The sequence below is a fragment of the Bos indicus x Bos taurus genome, chromosome 8, assembly GCF_003369695.1.
Source record: "Bos indicus x Bos taurus breed Angus x Brahman F1 hybrid chromosome 8, Bos_hybrid_MaternalHap_v2.0, whole genome shotgun sequence".
Lineage (NCBI taxonomy): Eukaryota > Metazoa > Chordata > Mammalia > Artiodactyla > Bovidae > Bos > Bos indicus x Bos taurus.
The window spans coordinates 40,815,026-40,835,815 of NC_040083.1; the positions used below are offsets into that span (position 1 = coordinate 40,815,026).

Genomic DNA, 20,790 nt, shown 5'->3' on the forward strand with positions numbered 1-20,790 from the left:
TAAGCCAACTTTTTCACTCTCCTCTTTCACTTTCATCAAGAGGCTTTTTAGTTCCTCTTCACTTTCTTCCATAAGGGTGGTATCATCTGCATATCTGAGGTTATTGATATTTCTCCCGGCAATCTTGATTCTAGCTTGTGCTTCTTCTAGCCCAGCATTTCTCATGATGTACTCTGCATAGAAGTTAAATAAGCAGGGTGACAATATACGGCCTTGACATACTCCTTTTCCTATTTGGAACCAGTCTGTTGTTCCCTGTCCAGTTCTAACTGTTGCTTCCTGACATGCATACAGGTTTCTCAAGAGGCAAGTCAGATCTTGCCTCTTTCAGAATTTTCCACAGTTGATTGTGATCCACACAGTCAAAGGCTTTGGCATAGTCAATAAAGCAGAAATAGATGTTTTTCTGGAACTCTCTTGCTTTTGTGATGATCCAGCGGATGTTGGCAATTTGATCTCTGGATTCTCTGCCTTTTCTAAAACCAACTTGAACATCTGGAAGTTCACAGTTCACGTATTGCTGAAGCCTGGCTTGGAGAATTTTGAGCATTACTAGCGTTTGAGATGAGTGCAATTGTAGTTTGAGCATTCTTTGGCATTGCCTTTCTTTGGGATTGGAATGAAAACTGACCTTTTCCAGTCCTGTGGCCACTGCTGAGTTTCCCAAATTTGCTGGCATATTGAGTGTAGCACTTTCACAGCATCATCTTCCAGGATTTGAAATAGCTCAACTGGAATTCCATCACCTCCACTAGCTTTGTTCATAGTGATGCTTCCTAAGGCCCGCTTGACTTCACATTCCAGAATGTCTGGCTCTAGGTGAGTGATCACACCATCATGATTATCTGGGTCATGAACATCTTTTTTGTATGGTTCTTCTGTGTATTCTTGCCACCTCTTAATATCTTCTGCTTCTGTTAGGTCCATACCCTTTCTGTCCTTTATCGAGCCCATCTTTGCATGAAATGTTGCCTTGGTATCTCTAATTTTCTTGAAGAGATCTCTGGTCTTTCCCATTCTGTTTTTTTCCTCTATTTCTTTGCATTTTGCTGAGGAAGGCTTTCTAATCTCTCCTTGCTATCTATTCTTTGGAACTCTCCATTCAAATGGGTTTATCTTTCCTTTTCTCCTTTGCTTTTCGCTTCTCTTCTTTTCACAGCTATTAGTAATACCTCCTCAGATAGCCATTGTGCTTTTTTGCATTTCTTTTCCATGGGGATGGTCTTGATCTCTGTCTCCTGTACAATGTCACGAACCTCCGTCCATAGTTCATCATGCACTGTCTATCCCATCTAGTCCCTTAAATCTATTTCTCACTTCCAGTGTATAATCATAAGGGATTTGATTTAGGTCATACCTGAATGGTCTAGTTGTTCCTACTTTCTTCAATTTATTTCTGAGTCTGGCAATAAGGAGTTCATGATCTGAGCCACAGTCAGCTCCCGGTCTTGTTTTTGCTGACTGTATAGAGCTTCTCCATCTTTGGCTGCAAAGAATATAATCAGTCTGATTTCGGAGTTGACCATCTGGTGATATCCATGTGTAGAGTGTTCTCTTGTGTTGTTGGAATAGGGTGTTTGCTATACCACTGCACAACTAGGTATAATACACATAAACAAAAACTCTTTGGTATCTCAGCAAATTTAAGATCAAGATGGGCTCTAGGACCAAAAATTCTGCCAATCATAAATGAATTACTTTGCAAATTCAGTTCCAAAGTCTGTGCTAATATATCATCAAGGTGGATTATGAGCCGGGGGTTTTGTCTGTAGAGCCACTTTACCAGTTTCCCCTATAGTGCCTTCCAAAAAGATTAACTTCGTAAAGTGACAGTGAAGTTGACACTCTGCTAAGTTCATAGCTAATTACTTGTTGAGTGATCAGAGACTCTCAGTATTACAGGGATATTTAACATTGGGCATGAGAAAAGATTCTGGGTTGAGTAGTCAGAGAAGTCTTTAGGAAGGAGGCAAAGTATGATGATATGGATCTTAAACGTTTTTAGGGAGGTGTGTTGGCTAGGGATATGGGGAAGGGCTGGCTTACACGGGAACGAAAGGCAAGGTATGGTTTTGGTGTGAAGACATTGAAGAGTATTTTAGGAAATAATGAACAGATGCGTTGAAAGAAAAATCAGGCTAAGGACTTGAAACTTAACTGAGTAGAGCATGACCAGCAGTGTATATTTTAAAAACTGGATCAAATGTTAAGGTAAAAGAGATCTTTTAGGGAGATTAATCTGGCAGATATATGCAGATTAGCGGGGAGCAGTCTGAAGTCAGGTAAATCTCTTAATCATCTGAAAGGAAGTGTAGTGTGAAGAACCTGGGCTGTTAATTTAGGAAGACCTTGATTAGAATCCATCTTTTGACACTGTTACTTTCAACTCATGGATAAGATGAAGATATAGATAGTTCGGTTGTAACACAAAGGGTGTGAACAAGTTTAGTAAAGATTAAATGGTTGGTACTATGCTAGGACTCAGTGAGTGGTATTATCAGTGCTAATTTTGCTGCTACTGCTGCCACTACATTTGTAACATTTGATGGATTATAATGAAGATTAAAACTGGTGAACCATCAATGGAAACAGGGTGTAAAAACCAGGCCCATCCTTAACACTTATGGATGCAAGAATACACATGGAAGTTCACTCATTATGAGTCTTGACTATTTAAATGCTGCAAATCAGTTAACTGTTAAATAAATGCACGCTCAAATTAGGGTTCTAATTGAACCGATACAGCTTTATAATGAGCTTTTAGAATTTTAGGATTTTTAACATAGTGGAACATATGTGGCCAAAGGAGAATTGGCCTCTGTCACCTCATTTTTATCCTGTACTCTCCCTCCTTTTCCCTGTATTCTAGGTTCTTTGCCATAGCATGTCCATGTGCCCACTCCCAAAGCAACATTGCCTTACCCCTTGCAGACTGTCTTTTGACTACCCCTTGGGTATGCCTGTGTCTCTGTCCTGGGGATGATACTCCAGGGTTCTCGGCCTGGCAATTCAGAATCTTGGCGATCTGCTGTGGTACAGTCAGAGAGGTCAGAAAGCATTCCTTGGACTCTACAGATTTTTTACTTCATGAAGTACCTGGACAGTGGTGAAGAATGGGTTCTCTAAAGTGTAAGGCCCAAGGCAGTGACCACTTTTGCCTGGGTCTCAGGATGGTACTGGAAGGGACCATCTGACATGAGTGGCAAGTCAGAATTTGTTTACTATTAGTTGTGGAGTATGAGAAAATGAGAGTGAAATAGTGACTACCAGGAGAATCAGATGTTAAAGAATCTGATTCTTTAACAGGAGACCCAGATTCAGTTCCTGGGTTGGGAAGATCCCCTGGAGAGGGAATGGCTACCCACTCCACTTTTCTTGCCTGGAGAATTCCCTGGACAGGCGAACCTGGCAGTCTACAGTCCATGGGTCACAAAGAGTCTGACATGACTGAGCGTCTACTATAACATAAAGGACAATTATAAAGCCACTGAGAAAGTTAGCATAGTATGTGGGAGCAAATGGGGTGGGACCTGAATAAAAAAAAATATTGTGTTTTGTTTGGCATTAAGTACCTAATCAACTTCTAGCATATTGCTAAGCACATAGTAATGACTCAGTGTTAAAGGGAAAGATGAAGATACTTGGATTATCTGGACCAGAGATAAGAAGAAAGTCATTGTAGAGTATAGAAGGAAAATAAGTTCGTATGGGGCCAGTGTGGAGTTTTGAAGGTGGGAGCATCTTGCTGTTATTGTCATGGCAGTGAGTGCGCTGCTTGTGTGTGTGGATCATGTATATTAAATATTTGTATGTGTGGCACCTAACAGTTGCAATTCTTTCTTAAATGAGTAATTGAATAATATTATATGAGAACAGGCTCTAAGAAATGAACTGGATTTTAAAGTTAAAATCATAAATGGCAAAGATTTATATTATCAGTGAACTGATATGGAGGCTGAGAAACTTGTAATAATTCAAGACATGAAGAGATCCCGAACAATTATGTTATTATCAGAATGAGGTCGTGGAATATGTCTTCAAAGAGATGTTACTTGTAACTTTTCTGGAGAGGAGTAGAAGACACAGATAACTGTAGATTAGCTTGACTTTTCTTACTTGATATTCAAGTTAGGTACAGGTGAATGTGGTTGAAAAAAGAATTAGAGCTAAAGGAGTTGGTAGAATTACCTGAGAAAAATCTAATTGTAGGATGTATAAATCATAGTCATTTTGCTCAAAGGTATTAGGAAGTATTTAGTCACTTGTGTGTGTGCATGCTAAGTTGCTTCAGTTGTGTCTGACTCTTTGCGACCCTATAGAGTATAGCCTGCCAGTCTCCTCTCCCCATGGGATTCTCCAGGCAAAAATACTGGAATGGGTTGCCATGCCATCGTCCAGGAGATCTTCCCTACTTACGGATAGAAACTGTGTCTGTCTGTGTCCCCTACATTGACAGGTGGCTCTTTACCACTTGAGTTACCTGGGAAGCCCATTTAGTCATTTAGTTTATAATAAATATGTACAGTAATGCCTCATGTCAGAAAATATATTTCCTAATGATAATAAAGTAACAGGAAAATCTGATAATAGGGTTAAAAATTTCCAAGTTATTTTTGAGAACTCTGGTGTGTTAATTAGTGTTGATTATTGCATTTTTGCTGTAACTGACTTGTAATCACCTAAATACACAGCAAACACCTGTGATTATTTTAGTGATCCTTGTCTTGTCTTGTTCAAGTAACCCTGAGAGTGTGTATTTAGACTGTTCCTTGTTCATATATACTCAGCTGTGCCTGTTTGCTTTGTTACTGTTCATAGTTTAATGGACCAACATAAAAATTTATGGCAACTGTCACTTAATGTCACCTTTAAAGAAAAAAGAAAGCAAGCAAAACTAAAGCACGCCAGGCAGCTATGATATTGTTTACAGTTGACTAAATGATAGAATACTCTATACTTAATTTATATCTGATATTATGGGCCAAATTTAGGGCAAAAAAGATGTGAACATATATAAATAATACGCTTAATTACATTTTTGTATATCAGTGTTACCCTAAATTTATTAGCCAATAGAAATCATTAGTTTTAAAATAATCTTGCCCATTCTTCTCCAAACCAAGTATTTCTTTTTAAAATTTCCATAAAACTGAATAATCATATATACTTAGTTCTCCAGTTTGTGAACTGTTTGTATATTATTTCTGGTTTTTTTATTTTTAAGAAATAAATCTTATTTAATCATTTTTAAGGAATGAATAAATATATATTATCTGCTAATCTGTTCTCACTTTTGCTTCTCTGTATCAGGGTGCTCTCAGAATTGGCTGGTCTGTCATCTTCACAATTTATTATTATTTTTTTTCCATTTTTCTACATTAACTTTCTTTTTTTTCAGTTTTATTTATTTATTTTCACTTTACAATATTGTATTGGTTTTGCCATACATTGACATGAATCCGCCATGGGTGCTCTGGGCTGGTGCACTGGGATGACCCAGAGGGATGGGATGGGGAGGAAGGTGGGAGGAGGGTTCAGGATGGGGAACACCCATGGCAGATTCATCTTCACAATTTAAAAGTGTAGATTTTTTTCAAAGTATTCTTCTCTTCATTATTTTCCCTCACTTATATTTTTTCCTAATTATTATGTTCATAATGTTTACTTGCATTCTAATTCTTTGAAAAATCTCTCTCCTTTTGTGCAATATCAAAACAATATTTTTTTTGGCTACATTGGAAGCTTTAAAAATACAGTTATATAAAAATACAATAAAATAATTCATTTGTATGGTAATTAATATTTATCTAGATTCAATAATTTAAAGTAATCATATAATTTCTAGATATCAAAGAATTCATTTTTAATGTTAACCTAATTCTTCTTGCTTTTAATATTTTAGGCCACTTGGTCATTCTGGCATTTTATGGTAGAGAATACATTGAGTTTGGCTCATGGAAAGAATATGAGGTAATTGATCCATGTTCTCTATAAATTATGAAGTAAATGTACACAAAACCTAGAGTAATATGTCAAATATGGAATCTCATGTCTGAATTTTTTCAATAACTTTTAAAATATGAGATTTTGAGATAGGTTTTTCATTTCTTAATGGTTAGCAGTAGCTAATATGGTAAGGAACTTTATTTTCATTACTACTTTATATATTTAAGACAAAACAATATTAGAGCTCTTCTTCACATTATATGGTTACAATTAATATTTTTAAATGCTTCAGATAGCTTAGCTGTCTGTGGGGCTATAGAAACCACAGGAGCATGCCTCCTTCCTATCCTCCTCCCCATCCCCCTTTAAGTAGGATTAGAGGCATGCTACACTGTGAAATACTAACAGCTAGCGCACACAGTTTATGGGGGAAGTAGTGAGAAAGGGCGTTGAGGCTCCTATAATGTGAAATTTCTAGGCGTTCAGAGGGTGGTCTAAAGCGGTTGTGAGCCTCACAGGTTAGTCTTTTCTTGTCCTTTGGCATCCTTATGTCACCCTGCATGTGCCTGTGTTTGGTTAACCCTGAAATGGCACTCAGCTAAGTGCATATGCCACATTCATTTCCATAGTTGTTTCATAGATTACTAAGCTTCAAGCCTGTATCAGAATTAGTTCAAATTAAAGATAGTAAAATATAGGAGCTATCCTTATGAAATCCAGCCAATGGCATGGGAGTGTGAGAATCAGTAGATATGCATTATGTGGTAGAATAATAGGCTAACCTACTGCTGATGTCATAATTCCCCTGCTCAGTAATGTGTTGATTATGTAAGAAGGTGCAGCAGTTTGTGTGAACTTCTGCTTCCACTACAGCAGTACTTTAAAGAGAGGCTTTCCATTGGCATTCAGAAAGGTGAAAAGTGCAGAGGTGGTGGTGGAGTGGGTGGTGGGAGGGGCATAAGAGGGATAGGCGTAGAGTCTGAGTACATGTACGCTGTTCCTCATCACTGGGCTTTGAGACTGTGTTTGTTCCCGAATTGAATTACATTTTTACCTTCCCACATAGTTGGTATGCAGCTAAGAGGCAGCCCATTCAAGGTGGTAAAACATTGCTCTTTTGACATTTCTTTAGTCTTCAGCATCTGTGGGAAGATAACCACACAATCTGCTGCTTAAGAGACTTAACTGAGACTCAGAAATAAGCTGGAGCTATTTCCTCCATTTCAAACCTGTGGTTTTATAAAAGTCCACAACAGGATGCACCGAAAATTTCCCTATGTGTTTTTCAAAATTCTTTATCAATATGAGGTTGCAAGAAAGATAAGGTAAATAGTTCTACATCTAAGACCTTTGTAATATGATTTATAACAAAAGCTATGCAGTCATGTATGGGAGTTACGATTTAAAAGTTATAATCTTCATCACTGATAGTACATTTTAAAGAGACTCAGTGCCCATTCCTTCAAATAGTTTTCCTAGGAAATTTTGCAGCTTTATCATATTTCTTAAACCATTTGAATTGTCTTCTAACGAATGAGTCTGATATTTATTCCTTATCATTCATTTTTTATGGTTGAGGGCATCTGATATAGACATTGATATCATATATAATAATTGTGAAAGCTTGTGTGGGCCTAGAGAAAAGGGTTTCCGTAATATACTTTGGTTAAAAATGCTTGCAAATAACGTTTATGAAAGATAACTTGAATTCTCCTGAGAAGCCATAGAGAATAAGTTTATATGTGCTCTCCTCCCACTTTTTCCTTTTAATCTGACTTTTGGACTTTGTTTCATTTTGATAGTCTTAAACTTCTTTGTTACATGTGAAATAAGTAAATTGTCCTGGGAAGGAGAGAAGTAGGGAAGGAAAAATACTTCTCCTTTTTTGCATAACATATGGGATATAAATTATAATATACTTTACATTTACATCGTAGATCATGCTTCAAAAAGTATAAAGTTCTTCTGTGTGGACAGCATCTCACTCAACTTTCCCACTAACTAGTTATATGGGACCATATTATGTATGTGAAAACCCAAGTCCAAGAGAGGTTAAGATTACACCTTTGAACACAGTACACAGCAGGTAGTGGAAAGTCTAACATGTACACCCAGATCTTGTGATCTCCAATGTTCCTGTCCACTGTATTAGTAATTTTCAAACTGTATTTTCCAGTCAAGTTCTACAGGAGCTGGCTTGGGGAATATTGGTGGCTGCAGAGAAGGTCCGTTTTTGTCTCCTTTTCTTTTGAGGGTCTGGGAAGTATTTCACTAGGAGTAGAGTTTTAGAGCCACTGCTCTATACTGCTTTTCTTTGTGCAAGGACTGTAGAAAAGCAAACTTATCCCACTAAGTGACAAACAAGGCTATCTACCTCTTTTCGTACTGACATTGTGAATCTAGAAATAAAAATTAGACTAACGGCCTTTTGCTTACTTCTGTTCCTTGTCAACTAAGTACTTACTGAATAGGTACTGAACACAGTACACAGGATACATGAATTGCTGGCTTTTTATAAGGGCCAATGACAGTTGGCTTGAAAGTAGTAATATAGTTTTTTAATAAAAATTAAAATAGAAACTGTTCATATTAAATGTATCATATCTTGGTTGTAAAGTGACATTTATAGGCATTATCATTTTTATATCATTTAAAATATTGATTGTACTTAATAATCCCAAGCCTAGTGGTTAAGCATGTGTTAGGTGCTCAGTGTGTTTAACTATTTGTGACCCCAGGGTAGCTCATGAGACTCCTCTGTCCATGGAGTTCTTCACACACTAATACTGGAGTAGGTAGCCATTCCTTTCTCTAGGCAATCTTCCTGACCCAGGGATTGAACCAGGATCTTCTGCATTTGCAGGCAGATTCTTTACAATCTGAGCCACCAGAGAAGCCCCAGTTAAGCATATTCATCCTTAAAAGTTGTTTCATCAGCTACTGTCTATGTAGAGAGCCTTGAAAATTCTAGATTTTAGTAGCATTTATGAGTAATGCTAATAGTGTCATGGAATGTTTCCTTCATCATATTACAGAACTCTAGAGTCTTTGATAATAATGGATTCCAAAATATGTATTCACCTTAACCAAGCCTATTGTAACAATCTATGTAATTACATATCTTCAAGTAGAAAATAAATTTCATCAGTGATTCAGCAAAACCATCATGAAATTTAATGACAGTTGGCAGAAAGCAAAGGAGAACTAAAGAGCCTCTTGATGAAAGTGAAAGAGGAGAGTGAAAAAATTAGCTTAAAACTCATTCAGAAAACTAAGATCATGGCATCTGGTCCCATCACTTCATGGCAAATAGATGGGTTAACAGTGGAAACAGTGTCAGACTTTATTTTGTTGGGCTCCAAAATCACTGCAAATGGTGATGGCAGCCATAAAATTAAAAGACGCTTGCTCCTTGGAAGAAAAGTTATGACCAACCTAGATAGCATATTAAAAAGCAGAGACGTTACTTTGCCAACAAAGGTCCATCTAGTCAAGGCTATGGTTTTTCCAGTAGTCATGTACGGATGTTAGAGTTGGGCTATAAAGAAAGCTGAGCACTGAAGAATTGATGCTTTTGAACTGTGGTGTTGGAGAAGACTCTTTGAGAGTCCCTTGGACAGCAAGGAGATCCAACCAATCCATCCTAAAGAAAATCGGTCCTGAATATTCATTGGAAGGACTGATGCTGAAGCTGAAACTCCAATACTTTGGCCATCTGATGCAGAGAACTGACTCATTTGAAAGACCTTCATGCTGGGAAAGATTGAAGGTGGGAGGAGAAGGGGACGACAGAGGATGAGATGGTTGGATGGCATCACTGACACAATGGACATGAGCTTGAGTAAACTCCGGGAGTTGGTGATGGACAGGGAGGCCTGGCATGCTGCAGTCCTTGGGGTCACAGAGTGGGACATGACTGAGCAACTGAACTGAAAAGTTTATCACATATTCAAGATAAGAGTAATTGTTTAGACTCATAGCATTTATAGATTCACACAGTGTGTCAACAGTTTTTTATCTTTTTTATTTTTAAATTTTTTGATTGAGATATAGTTGATGCACAATATTATATAAGTAAATTTACAGCTTTATGATTCACAATTTTAAAGGTTATACTCCATTTATAGTATAAAATTTTGGCTATGTTGTACAGTATATCCTTGGAGCTTATTCATTTTATACATAATAGTTTGTACCTTTTAATGCCCTTACCCCATCTTGTCCCATCCTCCTGTCCTCTCCCCACTGGTAATCACTAGTTTGTTCTCGATATCTGTGAGTCTGTTTCTTTTTGTTGTATTTACTAGTTGTTTTATTTTTTAGATTCCACACATAATGGACACTGTACAATACTTGTCTTTCTCTGTATGGCTATGTAATATGAGGACAATAACTTTTGTCTTGCATCCTTATGAAAATTAAAGGATATATATGAAGTACATAATCCAGTGCTTGGTACAGCATAGTGGTTACTAAATGATACAGTCATGCCTGGGAGATATTGCATATTCAGTTCCAGAGCATTGCAGTAAAGCAAACATTGTAATAAAATGAGTCACATGAGTTTTTTTGTCAGTTTGCATATAAAAGTTGTGTTTACACTGTTCTGTAGTCTGTTAAGTGTGCAATAGCATTATGTCTAAAACAATAATGTGTACCCCTTATATATGCAAAGTATTTCTTAAAGACATAGCACATTTATACTAAGTATAGTTTGAAGCACTTAAATATTTCTGCTTTGCTTTTATTTTTTAAGAGAAATATTTAACAATTAAAAATGTTAAATGATTTGTAAGAAGAAACAGCTGTGAAGGATTTATGATTTGAAGCTATCATTTGGAAGAGGAGTAAAACTAAATTTTCATTCAGTGAACATATTAACTGCTTTTTAATCAATATTTTATATTAAAGGTAATAACATTTGAAAGTTTACAGAGCCTCAGTGTTATGACAGTTGGCATTATTTTAAATGAAAATTACTTTATTTTATTATTTCAAAAGTTATATATGCTTAATATAAAACATTCAGAAAATACAGAAAGGCTTCCCTGATGGCTCAGATGGTAAAGAATCTGCCAGCAGTGTGGGAGACCTGGGGTCAATCCCTGGGTCAGGAAGATCCCCTGGAGAAGGGAATGGCAACCCGCTCCAATATTCTTGCCTGGAGAATCCCATGGACAGAGGAGCCTGGCAGGCTACAGTCCATGGGGTTGCAAAGAATCGGACACAACTGATTGACTAGACACACACAAAGGGAGTAAAAAAATCATTCTCCTCAAAGCTCACTACCCATCTGCTTACAAGATTGCTGTCACATCTCAGAATTTCTCTAGTGAGTTTGTATGGCATTCTTGGGTATGCTTCTGGCCACACATGTGCATGTTTCCTTTCCCTGTAAACACAGAAATATGTGCATATTCTCTTAAAAGTTGTCATGCAATTTGTTTTTTAACTTTTAACACTCGTATTCTTTCATGATAATAATACTGTATGCATTCTTTTTGGCATGTCTGCTTAAGCAGCTCTCTAGCTAGACATTTAGGTTGTATTCTGAATTTTGAGTTTATGGTTAATTACTGTACATACATCTTTGTGCTTCATCCAATAATTTTCTTTAAATGAGTTCTTAGGAATGTAATTGCTTGGGTAGAAGGCTGTGTACAGTTCAGTGTTTTGCTCTCTAGATGGATCATGCCATTTCATACTTGGAACAGTAACACTTTAATGTTTCATTTCTTTGCATGCTTTCTGATACTAGGTGTGATCAATTTTTGTAATTTTTTTTTGTATTTATGCCAGTTAGTTGGAAAAAAAAATCTCACTTGTATTTGCATGTCTTTGGTAACTAATGGTAATTTTTTAAAAAAGTATATTAGCCATTTTATTTCTTTCGGTGATTGTCCATTTATATCGTTAGTACCCTTTCCTTTTAGACAATGTCTTTTCCTCCTCCTTCCTTCTTTTAAATTTCAAGATTTCTTCATAATAGAGGGACATAAACTTTTATTTGTAGTTTGTACTCTACATATTTTTCCATTTAAAAATATTTGCTATTTTACTCCTTTTGGTTTGTTCTTTTAGAAATATTTTAGAATGTAGCTATATCATTTTTTTCAATTGATACTCCTAAATTATAATAAGACCATTATAATTCATGATTCAGTATATGGGTTAAAGATTAGATATTTTTAAAAATGGTGGTAGTTTTCTGATTGGAAACGGTTTTGCATATGAGAAAGGTGGTGAATTTCTCATATTAGTTAGATATGTTTGCTGTAATTCCAGTTTCAACTGCAAATAAAAAAGAATTGTGTGAGAGAAAGATATTTTGATGGAGTTAGTTGTAGTTACTTTAAAGCCAGATAGTCCTGGGTTTGTTTATTTCTCTTTAATTTAGATGAGAAGCATTTTTCAAGCGCCTATTATACATTAAACATTGAAAATGGATTTTCTACTTATTAGCTATGTGACTGTTGGCAAGTTACTCTGAGTTGTCAGTTTCTTGACTCAGTTTATTTATTTGAAAAAGGGAGATAACTACTTTGTTGAGTTATTGTAAGGATTAGTTATAGTTTACTTAGCAGCACCTGACATATAATCAGACAACAATAAATCTTAGTTTTAGTGTTTTTGTTCTTTATATTAATGATAAATAATTTTATAATATTGCTGTGATAGTATTATAATTTAGCATATTGGGTAATTAACTATGATTATTATAATTTTATTGAGAGAATGGTGCCTAACTAGATTTACTATACCTAGAATCCTATCAGATAAATATTACTTCCTTTTATTTGTATAGCAGTTTTGTTTTCAGAGCTCTTTCTCATTTCTTGTTTTATTGGCTCTGTACAATCTTCCTATAACATAAACAAGACCTGTATGATTTTACATTTTACAGTTGAGCTGAGGCTTGTAGAGAATGAAAGACTTGTCCAAGGTCCTATGGCTTATAATTGGTTTTCAGGTTCATTTCCTTCTGCCTATAATCAAGATTCTCACAGAACCTAGATTGACCTTCAGAATGGAAAGGAATAGAATAAAATTTGACTATAATTGCCAAGTCTTCATTTAACTCTAGCCATTTATAGATTCTTGTGGTTGTTCCCATTCTAGTCATCTGAACTTTGGCTTTAATGTTTTAATAGTCTATTATGTTGATGGTGGTTACAATGAACCATATCTGGGGTATTCACACCCTTGTAAACTCTTTTTTCTTTCAGTTTGGACTGGGCCTTACTTGTGGCTCAGCTGGTAAAGAATCTGCCTACAATGTGGGAGACCTGGGTTCGATCCCTGAATTGGGAAGATCCCCTGGAGAAGGGAATGGCTACCCACTCCAGTATTCTGGCCTGGAGAATTCCATGGACTGTATAGTCCATGGAGTTGCAAAGAGTCAGACACGACTGAGAGACTTTCACTTTCTTTACTTAACAAACAGAATGCAACAGAGTTAGAGCTTTGGAGTGGCTTGTTGCACAACAGTAGAAAAGCCTGAGAAGCTTGAGGTGTACTTGAAAAGAAAAATCTTGCTCAAAGTTGTCTCCCTTTCTTGGCCCATTTTGACAGTTTTGGTCTTTTTGTGGTTTGCTAATATCCAGGAGTGTTGAAGAGAGATGACAGTAATGATTAACTTTCCTTTCCAGAAGCTCTTAAATGCATAGGTTTGGCAGGATAAACCTGAGGTAAACCCTATTTCTGGGCTGAGTCTCTTCAAAGAAGTTTCAGGAGCTAGGGTCGCTTCCTTGGTTCAGATGTCAGATTCTTCTTTGTTGAGTTTCACACTCTGTCTTTTGTGGCTTTTTTTTTTTATCCCTATCAAGTTGAATTGGATTTGGTCCAGGTTGGCCAGTTAAGATGGAGAAGGAAATGGCAACCCACTCCAGTGCTCTTGCCTGGAGAATCCCAGGGACGGGGGAGCCTAGTGGGCTGCCGTCTATGGGATTGCACAGAGTCGGACACGACTGAAGCGATTTAGAAGCAGCAGTAGCAGCAGCCAGTTAAGAACAAGATAGAATAGTCTTTCTTCCTTTCTTGAACTTGTCCAAAAAGACGTGGGGGGCCTTTTGGTTTGAGAGTAAAACTATGACATGGACTCACCTTTATTTCTGATCATTCACATATTACTTAACAGGAAAGATATACTACTGTGAGACATTACTTATGCAGTTTATCTTTTTCCTCTCACAGACCAGTTTCTTCCTATTTAACTGTAAATATTGTATATTTTATTCTACAATTATAATTTAAAAATTATAAAAATTGCAAAATGTTCTATAAGTTTCTACTAGAGATGAGCACCAGTGATCTAAATGCTTATAAGTATAATTTTAAAAACAATTTTGTTGTTAAAATGCTTTTTGTTTTTAAAAAATACATGAAGATAGATTTATAATATTACAGAGCTTGATTGGCTTCTGGATTGCTGGACTGAGGGCCTCAGTGTACTCCCTCTCTGTATAACACAACAAAAACATGGGCTACACAACTAAAATCAGCCATTTCAGAATTATGGCTGTTGATCTTAGCCAGAGGATGAACTAAAAATTGTCTGTCCGAGAGAAAACTACTGAACTATGGATGATGACATTGGCGTCTGATTTGTGTACTCTCCCGTTTTCCCTCCTTACCCAGCTTGTGGTATAGCAAAAGCTGACAACATTGTTGACAGTGGAGAGATCTGACCACTTTTGGAGGTCCATGAAAAGCACCGTATCTAGAGCACAGTTAATATTTTGCCCGAACTTGCAGCTGCCTGGGAAAACCCAGCTCTCAGAGAGAGACTGGCTGTTCACTTGACTCAGAGCTCAGCTCTGTTGGGGGGAAAAAAGGCCCACGCTCTGGACTTTGCTAAAACAGTAGCCACTCTGGGCAACGTCTCCACCCTTTAAGGCTGTGATTTCTGGTGGGGCAAGCAAGACCCTGGCCAGGAACTTAAAAGGAAAGCCTTGAGGATTAGCCAACAACCATAGGGAACTTTGAAACGCTCCAAGTATTTCTAAGATACCCAAAAGACTATAGGATGTACAAGGCTTTGCATATGCCCAGGAAAGGAGAGGATCCACTTCTGGCTGATTTTGAGGCTCTGTGCAAGAAGGAAGTGAAAGCTATGACCGTCTTAAAAGCTACCTGAAGTTAAAAGGTGTGACTTCTCACAGGCGTTGCTTTGGCAAAGGGTGGAAGATACACAGGCAGTTAAAGAAATCTTCTGACCAATCATTGGTTGATCACTAAATTATACTGATCCAGGAAGCCAGGCTTAAAAATAAAAACCTGAAATAACTCCAGTCCAGTTCAGTTGCTCAGTTGTGTCCAACTCTTTGCGACCCCATGAACTGTAGCACGCCAGGCCTCCCTGTCCATCACCAACTCCTGGAGTCTACCCAAACCCATGTCCATCAAGTCGGTGATGCCATCCAGCCATCTCATCCTCTGTTGTCCCCTTCTCCTCCTGCCCCCAATCCTTCCGAGCATTAGGGTCTTTTCCAATGAGTCAACTCTTCTCATGAGGTGGCCAAAGTATTGGAGTTTCACCTTCAACATCAGTCCTTCCAATGAACATCCAGGACTGATCTGCTTTAGGATGGACTGGTTGGATCTCCTTGCAGTCTAAGGGACTCTCAAGAGTCTTCTCCAACACCCCAGTTCAAAAGCATCAATTCTTCGGTGCTCAGCTTTCTTCACTGTCCGACTCTCACATCCATACATGACTACTGGAAAAACCATAGCCTTGACTAGATGGACCTTTGTTGGCAAAGTAATGTCTCTGCTTTTAAATAACTCAGTAGCCACATAATACAGGGATATATAATTAGTTCATGAAAGTACTAAACAAATAAGCAGTGCCAAGAAAAAGAATAGAAGTAGTGATTAAAAAGTCTCAGTGGGGCACTGTGGAAGATTCTGATACCAGAATTGTTAAAATGTATTATTTAAAATGGCTAGCTTTCAACACAGAAATTATGGGATTTTAAGAAATAGAAAAGTGTGCTACATACATGGGAAAAAGTGAAAAACAGAAAAGTTTTACTTTTACTTTTTACCTAACAGAAAAGTACCCCTGTGGGAGTCTAGATTTGGTCTTAAAAGACAAAGACTTTAAGTCAGCTATTGTAAATATGTTTAAGGAACTCAATGAAACCATGTGTAAATAACTAAAGAAAAGTGTGAAATTGTTATTTTACCAAAGAGAATACGAACAAGCATAGAAATTAGTTTAAAAGAACCATATAGCAATTTTGAAGTTTAAAAATATGGTAACAAAAATGAAAAATTTACTAAAGGGGCTCAAGTAACTGATATGAGTTGGTAGAAGAAAGTATTAGTCAATTTGAATGTAGTTGACTAATTATCCAGTGTGAGGAGTAGAAAGGAAAGTGAACACAAGTTCAGGAGACCTATGGAACATTGCAAGTGTATCAACATACACATAATGGGAATCTTAGAAGGAGAAGAGTGGGAAAAAAAAAGGGCAAAAAGAATATTAAAAGAAATAATGACAGAAAACATCACACACTTGCTAGAAAAATATTAATTTATGCATTAAAGAAACTTCGTATACTCCAAGTAGAATAAACCCAAATATAGACAAATCATAGACATCAAAATCAAATTTAGACATCATAGTCAAATTTATGAGAGTGAAAGAGAAATCTTAAAAGCAACAAAAGAAAAATATTGATAGCTGACATCAAAAACCATGGATACTAGAAGACATTTTCAAAGTGTTGAAGGGAAAAAACAACTGTTAACCAGAAATTCTGTTATGTTGCTAAAATCTCTTTCAACGATGGACAAATTAAGACATTTACAAATATGCAAAAACTGAGTTTGTCACTCGCAAACTTGCCCTACAGGAAACATTATGGGGAATATTTCAAGTTGAAACAAAAGGATACTAGACAGTAAACATGAAGAAATAGAGAGCAATGGTAAATTGATGAGATTATAACATATAGAGAAGTAGTTTTACAATAATAATAGAAATGCAAGGAAACAGAGGCATATTGGAGGCAAGTTTTAAGTTATTAAAATTTTAGTGTTAATCCAGACTCAGTTCAGGTCAGTTGCTCAGTCGTGTCCGACTCTCCACTCTCCCATGGGCTGCAGCATGCCAGGCTTCCCTGTCCCTCACCAACTCCCAGAGTTTACTCAAGCTCATGTCCCTTGTGTCAGTGATATACAACCACCTCATCCTCTCGTCCCCTTCTCATCCCATCTTCAATCTTTCCCAGCATCAGGGTCTTTTCCAATGAGTCAGATGTTCACATCAGGTGGCCAAAGTATTGGAGTTTCAGCTTCAGCATCAGTCCTTCCAATGAAATATTCAGGATTGATTTCCTTTAGAATGGACTGGTTGGATCTCCTTGCAGTCCAAGGGACTCTCAAGAGTCTTTTCCAACACCACAGTTCAAAAGCATCAATTCAGTTCAGTCGCTCAGTCGTGTCTGACTCTTTGTGACCCTGTGAATCACAGCACGCCAGGCCACCCTGTCCGTCACCAACTCCCGGATTTCACTCAAATTCAAGTCCATCGAGTCGGTGATGCCATCCAGCCATCTCATCCTCTGTCGTCCCCTTCTCCTCCTGCCCCCAATCCCTCCCAGCATCAGAGTCTTTTTCCAGTGAGGCAACTCTTCGCATGAGGTGGCCAAAGTACTGGAGTTTCACCTTTAGCATCACTCCCAGGGCTGATCTGGGATCCACACAGTCAAAGGTTTTTGCATATTCAATAAAGCAGAAGTAGATGTTTTTCTGGAACTCTCTTGCTTTTTCTATGATCCAGTGGATGTTAGCAATCTGATCTCTGGTTCCTCTGCCTTTTCTAAATCCAGCTTGAACATCTGGAAGTTCAGGGTTCACATACTGCTGAAGCCTGGCTTGGAGAATTTTGAGCATTACTTTGCTAGCATGTGAGATGAGTGCAGTTGTGTGGTAGTTTGAGCATTCTTTGGCGTTGCCTTTCTTTGGGATTGGAATGAAAACTGACCTTTTCCAGCCCTGTGGCCACTGCTGAGATTTCCAAATTTGCTGGCATATTGAGTGCAGCACTTTCACAGCATCATCTTTTAGGATATGAAATAGCTCAACTGGAATTCTATCACCTCCATTAGCTATATTTGTAGTGATGCTTTCTAAGGCCCACTTGACTTAGCATTCCAGGATTCTGGCTCTAGGTGAGTGATCACACCATTGTGATTATCTGGGTCATGAAGACCTTTTTTGTAAAGTTCTTCTGTGTATTCTTGCCACCTCTTCTTAATATCTTCTGCTTCTGTTATGTCCATACCATTTCTGACGAGAATGTTTTAAATTAAAATGATAATTGTAATTTCCAGAGCAACCACTAAGAAAATAAAACATTGTAGTGAAAGAAACAACCAAGGAATGAAAAAAGTACACTAGACAGTATCTATTTAACACAAAAGAAGGCAGGAAATGATAAAAAAGTACTGTAGAGCTCAAATATACCCTTATAGAATTGAAGTTATTAATGTATAATTTCCATGGAATAGCATATTTATATAATCTTTAAGAAAATGTTACCAATAGAGAATATAGGTCAATGCTTAATTTTACGGTACTATTGGATACTTATCTTTAGATTTAAAATATGGTATAAGAAAAATGCACTGAAGTGAAGTTAGTGTGAAAAGATTCAATTAACCCTGGGTTCTTAAAATGTAGTTTTGTTTGCTTGGAAATGAAACAGCAACACATGGATATGAGAGATACTCTTTTTTTTTTTTTTCCTGGAAGTTTAGTTCTTCACCTTCCTCTAAATATGGAAAAGAAATAGTGAGAAAAGTGCTTTGGGGAAGAGAGGAGATCATGGCAAAAAGGCATTGAGATAAATGCACATAGGAAAGGGCTGTCAAAAGAGTAATGTTCTGGACACAGTATTTCAGAAGTCTTGAGAGGTATTTCTGCCTGCATTTTCCATATATTGTTGATTCTGTTCTCCATTGGTGCCCAGCCCAAATGAATATGCGATCTCATAACAAAGGTTGTTCATTGTTCAAACAGCCACATTTACAATGTCTTCTGTATGCATTCAGAAAATAGAACACATGTTTAGCTTCATAGTGTGAAGAAAGTTTAATTATATCAAACACTACGTGTAATTTTCTTATTATAGGAAAAGTGATTAAATTGAATAGTTCTATTACTGATTTAAATAAAAACATAATTCTCAATCTGTTTTCAGTCCCAGCACAGTTGAAGAATATGGCACAGTTGCCTCAGTATTGATAGCTCACTCTACTGGGAGCATCTCTCTGGGTGAGAGTAAGAATTATTTTAAAAGTCCTGCAAGTAATTCTGATATACCGTATGTCTTTCCATTAGAAGTAACAAATGTAAGTCATAGGTTCCTAGAATTTTATAGGAATTAGTGTTACTGAGGTTATAATGATTAATATTGAATCTACTCTTGTGAGATTATTTTATTTCTTAAGCAAGTTAGAGTGAACGTTTTCAGTACTTTTCCTGTGAACTTAGCAGTTTTCAAGATGTTTTTATTTCTTCGGCTTTTCTCTAACCAGACTAACCATTTTCAAGTACGGCACGCTAACTGTATGTGCATTGTTGTACAACAGACCTCTAGAACTTCAGCTTGCAGAACTGAAACTTTACACCCTTGAAGAATTTCTTCCTTCCCCTTAGCCTCTGGTAATGACAATTCCACTTTCTAAGAATTTTACTATTTTAAATATCTCATATACATAGGATCTTTCAGTGTTTGAGATTTTGTGAGTGTCTTATTTCACATACTGTAGTGTCATCAGGGTGTTGTAGAATATGACAGGATTGCCTTCTCTTTAGAGTCTAAATAATGTTCCATTGTACAGGCACACCTCATTTTATTGCACTTCATTTTATTGTGCGTCTCAGATAGTGCACTTTTTTTTTTTTTTTTTACAAATTGAAGGTTTATGACAACCCTGCATCAAACACATCTGTTGGTGCCATTTTTTCCAACAGTATTTGTTCACTTCTTGTCTTTGTGTCACATTTTGATAATTCTCCCGGTATTTTAAGCTTTTTCATTATTATATTTGTTATGGTGATTTGATATTCCTATTGCAAAAAGTTATGACCCACTAAAGGCTCAGATGGTTAATATTTTTTAGCAATAAAGTATCTTTTAATTGAGATTTATGCATCTTTTAGACACAGTGGTATTGCACATATAATAGACTGTAGTATAGTGTCAATATAGCTTTTATATGCATTGGAAAACCAAAAAAATCACATAACTCAGTTTGTTGGCAATATTTAGTTTATTGTGGTGGTCTGGAACCAAACCTGCAATAGCTCCCAGGTATGCTAACTTTATATGTATACTATTTATGCATTTATTTTTTAAAATTTATTTTATTGAAGTGATAGTTTTTTCTTCAGTGGTTTTTTTAAGTTGAGATATATTTGACTTATCCTGTGTTAGTTTCTGCTGCACAGCAAAGTAATTCAGTTTACACATGTATATATTCTTTTTCACATTCCTTTCCATTGTTTATTACAGCATATTGAATATAGTTCCCTGTGCTATATAGTAGGACCTTGTTTATTCATTTTATATATAATAATTTCCATCTAGTAATCCCAAACTCCCAACCCATCCTATCCATTTATTTATTAATGGGCATTTAGGCTGCTTCCACTTCTTGGCTATTGTGAATAATGCTATAGAGAAGATGGGTGTATAAATATCTCTTCAAGATCTGTTTTCAGTTCTTTTGTATATATACCCAGAGGTAGGATTACTGGATCATTTGATAATTCTGTTTTTAATTTTTTTAGTAACTTCCATATAGTTTCTCATAACAACTGCACCATTTT

At 36.7% G+C, this 20,790-nt stretch overlaps 1 protein-coding gene across 3 annotated transcripts in view; it reads left to right on the forward strand.

Annotated features, from left to right (window-relative positions):
- The window catches only part of RFX3 (regulatory factor X3), a 331,048-nt gene that overhangs the window by 37,165 nt on the left and 273,093 nt on the right, over positions 1-20,790 (forward strand). The window contains exon 2 of one of the 3 annotated variants that reach the window (XM_027549369.1): positions 5,903-5,970. The exons of the other annotated variants lie outside the window; for them this stretch is intronic. The gene's annotated coding sequence lies outside the window, so the exon portion shown is untranslated. The remainder of the gene's footprint in view (positions 1-5,902; positions 5,971-20,790) is intronic. 3 annotated transcript variants of the gene reach the window in all.